At 48.2% G+C, this 13,738-nt stretch overlaps 1 long non-coding RNA gene across 2 annotated transcripts in view; it reads right to left on the reverse strand.

Moving 5' to 3' along the window:
- LOC136624725 (uncharacterized) overlaps positions 1-13,738 on the reverse strand; it is a 63,219-nt gene that overhangs the window by 10,825 nt on the left and 38,656 nt on the right. For both annotated transcript variants that reach the window (XR_010792406.1, XR_010792405.1), the window contains one exon: positions 2,097-2,177. This is a non-coding gene — a long non-coding RNA (uncharacterized lncRNA). The remainder of the gene's footprint in view (positions 1-2,096; positions 2,178-13,738) is intronic.

The following is a 13,738-nucleotide window of genomic DNA, read 5'->3' on the forward strand; positions in this document are numbered from 1 at the left end:
ACAAAAACACATTCAGGTCGCGATGTCGGCGGCCGCGTGATAAGTGAGGTCCCGCTGACAGCACATGTGAGTGAAGAGAAGAAAAGGGCGGAGGAAGGACTCAGAGGGAGGATGCAGACACAGACGCACGGCATGGCAAGGCATAGCGTGGAGCAGGCATAATGTCAGCTCCCTGCTGAGACTGTGTACAGCTGCTCTCCTCACACAGATAAGTGGTCCGGGCCCTGGGGTATGTATCTATCTGCTTGTCTGTCTATCTGATACCTATTTCTCTCTTCTATCTATCTATCTAATAATTATCTCTCTCATATCTATCTTTCTGTCTCTCAAAATTATCTCTCTCATAATCTCTCTCTCTCATAATTATCTCTCTCATCTATTTATTGATGTATCTCTCACTCTCTCTCATATCTATCTTTCATATCTATTCATATATATCTATCTCTCATATTTATCACTCTCTAATATTTATCTAATCTATTTCAATCTATCTCTCTCATATCTCTATCTATCTATCTTTCACTCTAATATCTATCTATCTTTCTCTCTCATGTCTATCTGTCTATCTATCTCTCTCATATCTATCTATCTCATACCTATTTCTGTCTATCTATTTATCTATCTGTCTACCTCTCATATCTATCTATCTATCTATCTCTCTCTCTCATATATCTACCTCTCATATCTATCTATCTATCTATCTATCTATCTATCTATCTATCTATCTATCTATCTATCTATCTATCTATCTATCTATCTATCTATCTATCTATCTATCTCTCTCATATATCTATTTATCTCTCTGTCATATCAATCTATGGCTAGTATAAGTTATACATCTCCCTGTATGTACTGCATATAATTGCACACTTTACACACAATTAAAAAATGCATCAAAACACATGCGCTTTTTAATAGTGTATGCAGTTTCTTAAAACTGTATGTGGTCTTTGAATACCGCATGCAGTTTTTTAAAATGCACTTTTCTTTATTGTGGTTCAAAAGTACAACAAGAACAGGAATACGTCCTGAGGCCTTAGTCACACGGGCGTAAATACGCGCGTATATACGCGCGTATACGCGCGTAAAAAAAACGCGTGACCATGTCCATTGCCACCAATATGTTCTATCTTTTGTAGGTGTGTTTTTACGCGCGTATTTACGCCCGTGGGGTTTTATGCGCGTATATACGCGCGTATTTACGCCCGTGTGACTAAGGCCTGAGGCCACTCACACATTCGTTCAGAAAACGCAGCTCGAAATCGTGGCATTTTTACCCCAATTTTGAGCGGCGTTTTTGATCGCATAGTACGTTTCACAGCGCTTTTTAATGCACCATCATTGTGGTGGGTGAGGAGGTGCGTTAAAAACCATGAAAACGCAAAAATAGAACAGACAGCTCTCGAAGATCGCACCGTTAGAAACATTGCGTTCGAGCTCAGGTCTGAGTAACCCCATTAAAATCAATGGGAGCATTGTACTGCTGTTAGTACGGTGCTCGGGACGCCATGGTAATAACGGCAAAAAGTGTTGTGTGTGTGAGAGCGGCCCAAGGGTCTGTAAACTAATTTTCATGTAGTGTAGGAAATTAGTCATGTGTGGAGAGATTACACAGAAGGGCTACTTCGTCTATGGAAAGTCGTTTTGCAGCTGTATGCATCACAATTTAGGTATGGGCAGGGGGGTAAAGGGGGTAGAGTGGAGGGGGGCCCAAGCTGAATTTTTGCACTCAGGCCCCTGAGCCTTTAGATACACCCCTGCTCTGGTTTATTGCTGCAGATACTTCCAAGTTCTTCCGGCACAGTGCTGCTGCCTCATCACACTGAGCAGGAACTGCAGCGTGGCCCATTTACTTAAATGGAGCTGTTCTGCAATTACCAACCTAGGAGCTTTCGGAAGCATATCTGTGCAGGAACAAACAGAGAAGAGGCTGCAAAATTACCCCAGTGTAGCTGCCCCTTAATGCTCAGGATCTGTGGGTGTCTCGTCAGTTTGACCCCATGAAGCAGTATGTGATAGCATATCCTAGTGATATACCATCACTGTATGACATGGGAATAACCCTCTAATATGCTGTATACCATATGAGTACTTACTCTTCCTCGCAGATGGAAAGTGAGACTAATCCAAGGAAGAGAACAAGGAGAAGAGATTTCTTCAGGAAAGCCATGTTTTATCTGTAAAAATACATTTATATTGAAAAGGTAAAAAAATTAAAAAAATATTTCACACTGGGCTTACTTTATTTACTGTATTACTGTCAGTGTTAGGGCTCGTTTACATGAACATAAACGTTTTTCAGTCTGTAAGTATGCATGTATTCATGGACTGGAAATCACCTGTTCCCTACATATTTCTGCCTTTCCGCAGTTTTTTTTGTGTACATAAATTTGCAGCGTATTTATTTGTGCAACACAAAATACAGAGGAGCACGTTGTTTTGATGCGCAAATATGCAATGAATACACAGGCTTGCTGCATATTCACTGAGTATTTGCGCTGGCCCATTCACTTCTATGACCTATCTTGATGCATAATACGCACCTAAATAGGACATGCTGCGTAATTTTTTTACGTGACTGAAAATCACTTGAAAAATACACAGACGTCTGCAATTACACCCGTGAGAATGAACCCTAAGTAGAACATTTTTATACATTTATTCATATTACTTATGTATCTCCAACATATTCTGCTGTACAGAGCTTATCATCATATACATCAGTCCCGCGCGGCACTGGGCTCACAGTCCTACATTAGACATTTCTCCTAAGAACTCTGCATTGTTCTGTTCCTCTGTTGTTCTGCTAGGACTTTATGAATATATTGACAACTGGGGGAGAAAGGGGTTTTCTGGGCAAAAACTTTTGATGATCTGTCCTCAGAATAGGACAACAGTTAATCATTGGTGACCCACAGCTTGGAATCCCTGGTGATCAGGGATCGGTTCAGCAGGCCAGACATGCATAGGGGACGGGAGAGGAAGCGCCCCAGCTGGCTTCACTTCCAATAAAATCAATGGGAACTGAAGCGACTATTACACCTTCGCGTCCTTCTCGGAGTTGAAGTCAGAAGTGCTGGAAATGTAATGGATGTTTCAACTTCTATTGATTTCAGTAGGACTGAAGCCCACTAAGATACTTCTTCCCCCGTCCCTTATGACATATGTACAGCCCGCTGTACTGACAGCAGGCAAGGCAATTGGCTGATTGCCAGGGATCTTGTTACGCCCATGCGGCGCACTAAAGCGCCACTTCTCAGAATGGACGCAGGATTGTGTTAATTTAAAAGTGCAACAGTTCTCATCATATGCTGCATAGACCAATTGCACCTCTCCAGGCATGATGGAAGGACCCCTGTCTTTTACTAACCAGGGAAAATGGGGACCCCTGCCTAAAAGCGAGGTAATTGTCCTGATAAGGTCAGCCCCACTTCATTTGGGAGCTAGCTATCCCTGATCAGAAACCTGGAGAGATGCACTAGACACACATAGGACATGACACCGTTGACACACACTGAACACAGAACAGGACTGCATATAAAGCACATGTATGGCCACCTGCTCTGTTCACACCAACATACAGCGTAACACAAACCACATAGAATAGGACTGCACATGTCTGGCCATCTGCACAGTCATACCACACGTCACTGTTCACACCAACATACATGGCTGTGCATACAACGGGAACCCCACCCAGAGCTCGCATGCATATAGATGGTAAACCATAGTCAGTCCAAGTGTCCTCACACCAGGGTAATAGAGAGTCAGCCACCATGCTGACATAGGGAACAGTGTCAGGCATCACACCTCTGACACACACATAGGACATCAGATGTCTGGAGGCCGCACCTGCCCAGGGATAGGGAGAAACCTGAGGGCTGCCTGCACCTGTGTGGTCACCGTATTACACAGTACACAATGCATGAACCCCAGAACACAAGGAGGGAAGGGACAGCAGATGCTTAGACGATCGTCATGGGAGGAGAGAGGGACACTACAGACAAACATGCACCACACCAGCTCTGAGTGGGCTCAACACAGGGTACACCAGTAAAGCACTACAATGACCAGCAATCTCTCACCAGAGTTTGCTGGTATTTATCTGCAGCAGACAAGGGGGATTGGCTGGTGAAGAATACTACACCCAGCCAGCTCAATTAACCCCTACCTGTGAAGGTGTGCACAAAGAAGCCTGTAGAACCACAGATCCCAGATGCACAACCTTAACAGATTCCGAGCGATGGGTCCCCAGCGATAAACTAGTTTTTGCCTGGAAAATCCTTTTAGCAGCTGAGGTCTAGACTCATGTAACTAACAGTCTGTCACTGTTCAGTTAGTGTTGACAGGGGAGATCTGTATAGGGACCCCCAACTTTGACAATGAGATACATAAGGTAAAAGTAAACCATAATGCAAATATAAAGCCACAATACATACCGTGTGATTCAGGAAGTACTGAGTGCAGAATACCGCAGAATTATTGATTTCTTGGGATGGACATGCTAGTTAATATAGCAGCTACTTGGGGGTTGTATTATAAACCTACAATAATGACTACACTGCAGGGAAGAGAACTCTGTTTGTTCTTCTCATCCACTTCTTTGTATTGCGGGTCACATTTTTGAAGAACTGTTCTCATGGTTTAGAATTGAAAGACATATTTAAATAGGTTGAGAACATATGACAAATGTCATCTGAGCTAGCAAACAACACTTTCAAGAGTTCATTAACCCCTTCCCGCTGCAGCCCTTTATGTTTTTCTTCTTTTCATTTTTAATTCCCCCACTTTCAAAAATCATAACTTTATTACTAGAGATGAGCGAGCACCAAAATGCTCGGGTGCTCGTTGCTCGAGTCGAACTTTCCGCGATGCTTGAGAGTTCGTTTCGAGTAACGAACCCCATTGAAGTCAATGGGCCACTCGAGCATTTTTGTATATGACCCATGCTCCGCTAAGGTTTTCATTTGTGAAAATCTGGAAAACCCAAGAAAGTGATGGAAACGACACAGAAACGGATAGGGCAGGCGAGGGGCTACATGCTGGGCTGCATCTCAGGCTCCCAGGTCCCACTATTAAGCCACAATAGCGGCAAGAGTGAGACCCCCCCTCCCTAACAATTTTTACTTCGGATAAAACCCTCATTAGCAAGGCATACCTTAGCTAAGCACCACACTACCTCCAACAAAGCACAATCACTGCCTGCGGGACACACCGCTGCCTCTTCTCCTGGGTAACATGCTGTCCAACCCTCCCGCACAACCCTGTGTCCACAGCGCACACCAAAGTGTCCCTGCGCAGCCTTCAGTTGACCTCATGCCACACGCTGGCCCCATAGCCACACCACCCTCATGTCTATTTATAAGTGTGTCTGCCATGAGAAGGAACCGGAGGCACACACTGCAGAGGGTTGACAGGGCCAGGTAGCGACCCTCTTTAAAAGGGGCGGGGCGATAGCTCACAATGCTGTAGAGAATCGATGAGAAATTGACGTTCGATCTTCATTCCAATCCTGTGCCACCTCCGTCAGGAGCTGCAAACGTGGGCATGAGTTACATAGCTATGGGGAATCCATGTGCCCACACAGTATTCATTTTGTCTAGGTGTCGCATAGCTCAATCGACACCGCAAGGGGAAAGCCATCTGCACTCTGCCCCCTACCCAAGTCAGTCAGTGTCTTTGTGACAGACAGGTCAAACACTGCAATGGGAACTAAGTGTGTACCAACAGCATAGGTGGGTCCTAGGCAACCCAAGACATGAACAATAAATAAATCAGAGCGGACAAACATGGCAGACTTGCACCACGCCGACAACATAGGCCTCGGCCCACAGCTTCAGCAATCACAGGCATGAAGCGGACTTCGATGCTAGTTCATCTGCGACGGGCTCATTAAATCAATTAGCTTTCCATTCACCGCTCCAATGACTGGATTAGCAGGAAAGAGCTCCACAGCCCCAACCTGGCATACTTGCACTTCCCCCGTGACATAGGCCTCAGGCCCACACCCTCAGCAAAAGCAGGCATGAAGCGGACTTCAATGCTAGTTTATCTGCGACGGGCTCAGTAAATCAGTTATGTTTTCTTTCCCCGCTCCAATGACTGGATTAGCCAGAAAAAAGTTGCACAGCCCCAACCTGGTGCAGTTGCAGTTTCCCCGGGACATAGGCCTCGGCCAACAGCTTCAGCAATCCTAGGCAGGAAGCGGACTTTCACTGCATCCAGGACATGAGCCTCTGCACAAACCCTCAGCAATCATTGGCCTAAAGTGGACTCCAATGCTAGTGTAGCTGTGAACGTCTCATTAGCACTGTATCGCTCCTCTTGTTTGTCCCAATGCAGTGCCCCGGATAGCTGAGGTAACGTGAGATAAAATACAGGTTTGCTTCGGCCCACACTGCATGCCCTAGTCAGGCTGGGTTTTTTTCATAGTCACAGGCAGGTACAACTCCGCTATGGGAAGTCTGTATGCACGCACAGCATGGGTGACTCCCTGGCACTACCGACGGTACATAAATAAATCCCATTGCAGTGCCCTGGATAGCTGAGGTAACATAAGATAAAATACAGGTTGGCTTCTGCCCACACTGCATGCCCTAGTCAGGCTGGGTTTTTTTCATAGTCACAGGCAGGTACAACTCCGCTATGGTAAGTCTGTGTGCACCCACAGCATGGGTGGGTCCCAGGAAGCCACCGACGGTACATTAAAGGGGTTGTCCCGCGAAAGCAAGTGGGTCTATACACTTCTGTATGGCCATATTAATGCACTTTGTAATGAACATTGTGCATTAATTATGAGCCATACAGAAGTTATCAGAAGTTATTCACTTATCTGTTCCGTTGCTAGCGTCCTCGTCTCCATGGTGCCGTCTAATTTTCAGCGTCTAATCGCCAGATTAGACGCGCTTGCGCAGTCCGGTCTTCTTCTTTTCTGAATGGGGCCGCTCGTGCCGGAGAGCGGCTCCGTGTAGCTCCGCCCCGTCACGTGCCGATTCCAGCCAATCAGGAGGCTGGAATCGGCAATGGACCGCACAGAAGCCCTGCGGTCCACCGAGGGAGAAGATCCCGGCGGCCATCTTCAACCGGTAAGTAAGAAGTCACCGGAGTGCGGGGATTCAGGTAAGCGCTGTGCGGTTTTTTTTTAAAGTCCCTGCATCGGGTTTGTCTCGCGCCGAACGGGGGGGCTATTGAAAAAACAAAAAAACCCGTTTCGGCGCGGGACAACCCCTTTAATAAATCCCATTGCAGTGCCCCGGATAGCTTAGGTAACGTGAGATAAAATACAGGTTGGCTTCTGCCCACACTGCATGCCCTAGTCAGGCTGTGGTTTTTTCATAGTGCCAGGCAGGTAAAACTCCGCTATGGGAAGTCTGTGTGCACCCACAGCATGGATGGCTCCCTGGAACCCACCGACGGAACATAAATAAATCCCATTGCAGTGCCCCGGATAGCTGAGGTAACGTGAGATAAAATACAGGTTGGCTTCGGGCCACACTGAATGCCCTAGTCAGGCTGGTTTTTTTTTTTCATAGTGCCAGGCAGGTACAACTTCGCTATGGGAAGTCTGTGTGGACCCACAGGATTGGTGGGTCCCAGGAAGCCACCGACAGTACATTAATAAATCCCATTGCAGTGCCCCAGATAGCTGAGGTAACATGAGATAAAATACAGGTTAGCTTCGGCCCACACTGCATGCCCTAGTTAGTCTGGCCTTTTTTCATAGTCACAGGCAAGTAGAACTCCGCTATGGGCAGTCTGTGTGCACCCACAGCATGGGTGGCTCCCTGGAACCCACCAACGGTACATAAATAAATCCCATTGCAGTGCCCCGGATAGCTGAGCTAACGTTAGATAAAGTACAGGTTGGCTTCGGCCCACACTGCAGCAGTATAGGCAGAGCCCAGTAACATTTCAGTAGTAATAGTATGGACAGAGCCCAGTAACATTTCAGTTGCAGCAGTATAGGCAGAGCCCAGTAGAATTTCAGTAGCAGCAGTATAGGCAGAGCCCAGTATTAGTAACATTTCAGTAGTAACAGTATAGACAGACCCCAGTAACATTTCAGTTGCAGGAGTATAGGCAGAGCCCAGTAACATTTCAGTAGCAGCAGTATAGGCAGAGCCCAGTATTAGTAACATTTCAGCAGTAACAGTATAGACAGACCCCAGTAACATTTCAGTTGCAGCAGTATAGGCAGAGCCCAGTAACATTTCAGTAGTAACAGTATAGACAGACGCCAGTAACATTTAAGTAGTAACAGTATAGGCATAGCCTAGTATTAGTAACATTTCAGTAGTAAGAGTATAGACAGACCCCAGTAACATTTCAGTTGCAGCAGTATAGGAAGAGCCCAGTAACATTTCAGTAGTAAGAGTATAGACAGACCCCAGTAACATTTCAGTTGCAGCAGTATAGGCAGAGCCCAGTAACATTTCAGTAGTAACAGTATAGACAGACCCCAGTAACATTTCAGTTGCAACAGTATAGGCAGAGACCAGTAACATTTCAGTAGTAGCAGTATAGACAGACCCCAGTAACATTTCAGTAGTAACAGTATAGGCAGAACCCAGTAACATTTCAGTAGTAACAGTATAGACAGGCCCCAGTAACATTTAAGTAGCAGCAGTATAGGCATAGCCCAGTATTAGTAACATTTCAGTAGTAACAGTATAGACAGACCCCAGTAACATTTCAGTTGCAGCAGTATAGGCAGACCCCAGTAACATTTCAGTAGCAGCAGTATAGGCAGAGCCCAGTATTAGTAACATTTCAGTAGTAACAGTATAGACAGAGCCCAGTAACATTTCAGTTGCAGCAGTATAGGCAGAGCCCAGTAACATTTCAGTAGTAGCAGTATAGGCAGAGACCAGTATTAGTAACATTTCAGTAGTAACAGTATAGACAGACCCCAGTAACATTTCAGGAGCAGCAGTATAGGCAGAGCCCAGTATTAGTAACATTTCAGTAGTAACAGTATAGATAGACCACAGTAACATTTCAGGAGCAGAAGTATAAGCAGACCGAAGTAACATTTCTGTTGCAGAAGTATAGGCAGACCCCTGTAGCATTACTGTGGCAGAAGTATAGGCAGGCAGACCCGAGTTACATTTCTGTAGCAAGAGTGTAGGCCAACCCCTGACACATTGGTGTACCATGAGTGCAGGCGAAGGCCAGAAAAATTACTTGGATTACAGTGTAGGCGAAGGCCCAAAAAATTAGTGTACCAACAGTACAAATGTACCCCAGAAAAATTGCTCAACCGAGAGGGCAGGTGAAACCCATTAATATTTTAGCTTACTGTGGCTTAATTTGTAACAGAGCCTGGAGGCAGCCCTGTTAAAAAATTGGTTCATGTTGAAGTTTCAATGCTTTAGTTAGAAACATAGAAATATTGTTTTAAAAAGTTATATGAGCCTTTTGGGCCGCAGAAAAATTGACAGTTCAGTGTGATGATATGATGTTTCAGGAGGAGGAGCAGGAGGAGGAGGACTAATATCGTACACAGATTGACAAAGGTAAATGTCCCTTTTTTGTACGGTGATAGAGAACAATGCTTGCATCCACAGTTGCAGCTAAAAGAATCTTTAGGTAACACTGCTCTCCGCTGGTGGAGAAGAGAAGTCTGGGGAAATCCAGGCTTTGTTCATCTTTATGAGTGTAAGCATGTCGGCACTGGCAGTTGACAGGCGGGTACGCTTATCCGTGATGATTCCCCCATCTGCACTAAACACCCTCTCTGACAAGACGCTAGCGGCAGAGCAAGCAAGCACCTCCAGGGCATACAGCACGAGTTCGTGCCACGTGTCCAGCTTTGACACCCAGTAGTTGTACGGAGCAGAGGCGTCACGGAGGACGGTGGTATGATTGGCTATGTACTCCCTCATCATCTTTTTACAGTGCTCCCTCCGACTCAGCCTTGACTGGGGAGTGGTGACACAGTCTTGCTGGGGAGCCATAAAGCTGGCAAAGGCCTTGGAGAGTGTTCCCGTGCCTGCACTGTACATGCTGCCTGATCTCCGCGCCTCCCCTGCTACCTGGCCCTCGGAACTGCACCTTCTGCCACTAGTGCTGTCAGATGGGAAGTTTACCATCAGTTTGTCCACCAGGGCCCTGTGGTATTGCATCATTCTCGAACCCCTTTCCTCTTCGGGAATGAGAGTCGAAAGGTTCTCCTTATACCGTGGGTTGAGCAGTGTGTCCAGTAATCCGTAGTGGCCAGAATGCGACTAACGCGAGGGTCACGAGAAAGGCATCCTAACATGAAGTCAGCCATGTGTGTCAGGGTACCTGTACGCAACACATGGCTGTCCTCACTAGGAAGATCACTTTCAGGATCCTCCTCCTCCACAGGCCATACACGCTGAACAGATGACAGGCAAGCAGCATGGGTACCCTCTGCAGTGGGCCCAGCTGTCTCTTCCCCCTCCTCCTCCTCAGGCTCCTCCCCCTCCTCCTCCTCCAAAACGCGCTGAGATATAGACAGGAGGTTGCTCTGACTATCCAGCAACATACTGTCTTCCCCCGTCTCCTGTTCCGACCGCAAAGCGTCAGCGTTTATGTTTTGCAGGGAACTTCTCAACAGGCATAGCAGAGGAATGGTGATGCTAATGATTGCAGCATCGCCGCTCACCATCTGGGTAGACTCCTCAAAGTTTTCACGGAACTGGCAGATATCTGCCATCCACGCCCACTCCTCTGTAAAGAATTGAGGAGGCTGACTCCCACTACGCCGCCCATGTTGGAGTTGGTATTCCACTATAGCTCTACGCTGCTCATACAGCCTGGCCAAAATGTGGAGTGTAGAGTTCCACCGTGTGGGCACGTCGCACAGCAGTCAGTGCACTGGCAGATTAAACCGATGTTGCAGGGTCCACAGGTTGGCAGTGTCCATGTTGGACTTGTGGAAATGTGCGCTGACCCTGCGAACCTTGCCGAGGAGGTCTGACAAGTGCAGGTAGCTTTTCAGAAACCGCTGAACCACCAAATTAAAGACGTGGGCCAGGCATGGCACATGCGTGAGGCTGCCGAGCTGCATAGCCGCCACCAGGTTACGGCCATTGTCACACACGACAATGCCCGGTTGGAAGCTCAGCGGCGAAAGCCAGCGGTCGGTCTGCTCTGTCAGACCATGCAGCAGTTCGTGGGCCATGTGCCTCTTCTCTCCTAAGCTGATTAGTTTCAGCACGGCCTGCTGACGCTTGCCCACCACTGTGCTGCCGCACCGCGCGACACTGACTGCTGGCGACGTGCTGCTGACACATCTTATTTGCGAGGTAGAGGTTGCGTAGGAGGAGGAGGAGGAGGGGGAAGGTTTAGTGGAGGTGGCATACACTGCCGCAGATACCAGCACCGAGCTGGGCCCGCTATTCTGGGGGTGGGTAGGACGTGAGTGGTCCCAGGCTCTGACTCGGTCCCAGCCTCCACTAAATTCACCCAATATGCTGTCAGGGAGATATAGTGGCCCTACCCACCTGTGCTTGTCCACGTGTCCGTTGTTAAGTGGACCTTCCCAGTAACCGTGTTGGTGAGGACGTGTACAATGTTGCGGGAGACGTGGTCGCGCAGGGCTGAGACGGCACACCGTGAAAAATAGTGGCGACTCGGGACCGAGTAGCGCAGGGCCGCCGCCATCATGTTTTTGAAAGCCTCCGTTTCCACAAGCCTGTACGGCAGCATCTCCAGGCTGATCAATTTGGCAATGTGCATGTTTAAAGCTTGAGCGTGCGGGTGCGTGGCGGCGTACTTGCGCTTTCGCTCCAACGCTTGTGCTAGCGACAGCTGGACGCTGCGCTGAGAGACATTGCTGGATGGGGCCGAGGACAGCGGAGGTGAGGGTGTGGGTGCAGGCCGGGAGACACTCGTGCCTGTGTCCTGAGAGGGGGGTTGGATCTCAGTGGCAGGTTGGGGCACAGGGGGAGAGGCAGTGGTGCAACCCGGAGGCGGTGAACGGCTTTCGTCCCACCTTGTGGGGTGCTTGGCCATCATATGCCTGCGCATGCTGGTGGTGGTGAGGCTGGTAGTAGTGGCTCCCAGGCTGATCTTGGCGTGACACAGGTTGCACACCACTGTTCGTCGGTTGTCCACGCTCTCAGTGAAAAAATGCCACACCTTTGAGCACCTTGGCCTCTGCACGGTGGCTTGGCGTGAGGGGGTGCTTTGGGAAACAGTTGGTGGATTATTCGGTCTGGCCCTGCCTCTACCCCTGGCCACCCCACTGCCTCTTCCAACCTGTCCTGCGGCTGCAATTGCCTCCCCCTCTGAAGACCGGTCCTCAGTTGGCTTATCACACCAGGTGGGGTCAGCCACCTCATCGTCCAGCGGCTCCTCCGAATCCTCTGTGCGCTCCTCCCTCGGACTTACTGCCCTTACTACTACCTCACTAATAGACAACTGTGTCTCATCATCATTGTCCTCCTCACCCACTGAAAGCTCTTGAGACAGTTGCCGGAAGTCCCCAGCCTCATCCCCCGGACCCTGGGAACTTTCCAAAGGCTGGGCATTGGTCACGACAAACTCCTCCGGTGGGAGAGGAAGCATTGCTGCCCAATCTGGGCAAGGGCCCGAGAACAGTTCCTGGGAGTCTGCCTGCTCATCAGAATGTGTCATTTTCATGGAGTGAGGAGGCTGGGAGGAAGGAGGAGCAGTAGCGAGAGGATTCAGAGTTGCAGCTGTGGACAGCGTAGAAGACTGGGTGGTCGATACATTTCTGGATGCACTTTCTGCTATCCACGACAGGACCTGCTTACACTGCTCATTTTGTAATAAAGGTTTATGACATGGACCCAAAAATTGTGATATGAAGCTGGGGACCCCAGAAACTTTCCTCTCTCCTAATCCCGTAGCAGCCGGCTGCGATTCACCTGGACTACTAACACGGCCTATGCCCACACCCTCCCTTGGAACTCCGCGTCCTCGCCCACGTCCACGTCCACGTCCTCTAGCCCTACCCCTCAGCATGGTGGATTATGAATAGAGCAGACACTGAGCGGTGTAAAAAATTTTGTGAATTATTGGCGTACAGTTGGTGGCTAACAGCGGTTATGTAACGCAAACTGCAGCCAGAAATAAATTATACGGAAGGCTGCAAGCAGGCCGAGCTGTGCAATAGTGATGCACATCAACTCCCAGCAGCCACGCAGTTAAATGCACACAGTCACAGGTAGCCCTAAGAATGATGTTTTTTTTGTTTTGTTTTTTTAAATGCAGTGCAGGCTATATAGCGTGTATCTGACTTTCCCTCTATCAGGGGCTGTCGCCGTACGCTGTGTGTGCAGTTGACGGCAGACGCCGAGCAGTATAAAAAATGTTTGAATTATTGGCGTGCAGTTGGAGGCAGACAGCGGTTATGTAACGCAAACTGCAGCCAGAAAAAAATTATACGGAAGGATGCAAGCAGGCCTAGCTGTGCAATATGCAATAGTGATGCACTTCAACTCCCAGCAGCCACGCAGTGAAATGCACACGGTCACAGTTAGCTGTAAGAAGGAGTTTTTGGTTTTTTTTGGAAATGCAATGCAGGCTATATAGCATGTATCTGACTTTCCCTCTATCAGGGGCTGTCGCCGTACGCTGTGCGTGCAGTTGATGGCAGACACAGAGCGGTGTAAAAATTGTTTGAATTATTGGCGTGCAGTTGGAGGCTGACAGCACTTATGTTACGCAAACTACAGCCAGAAAAAAATTATACGGAAGGATGCAAGCAGGCCTAGCTGTGCAATAATGAGGTACTGCAACTCCC

Source organism: Eleutherodactylus coqui, chromosome 4 (assembly GCF_035609145.1).
Source record: "Eleutherodactylus coqui strain aEleCoq1 chromosome 4, aEleCoq1.hap1, whole genome shotgun sequence".
NCBI classification, from domain to species: domain Eukaryota; kingdom Metazoa; phylum Chordata; class Amphibia; order Anura; family Eleutherodactylidae; genus Eleutherodactylus; species Eleutherodactylus coqui.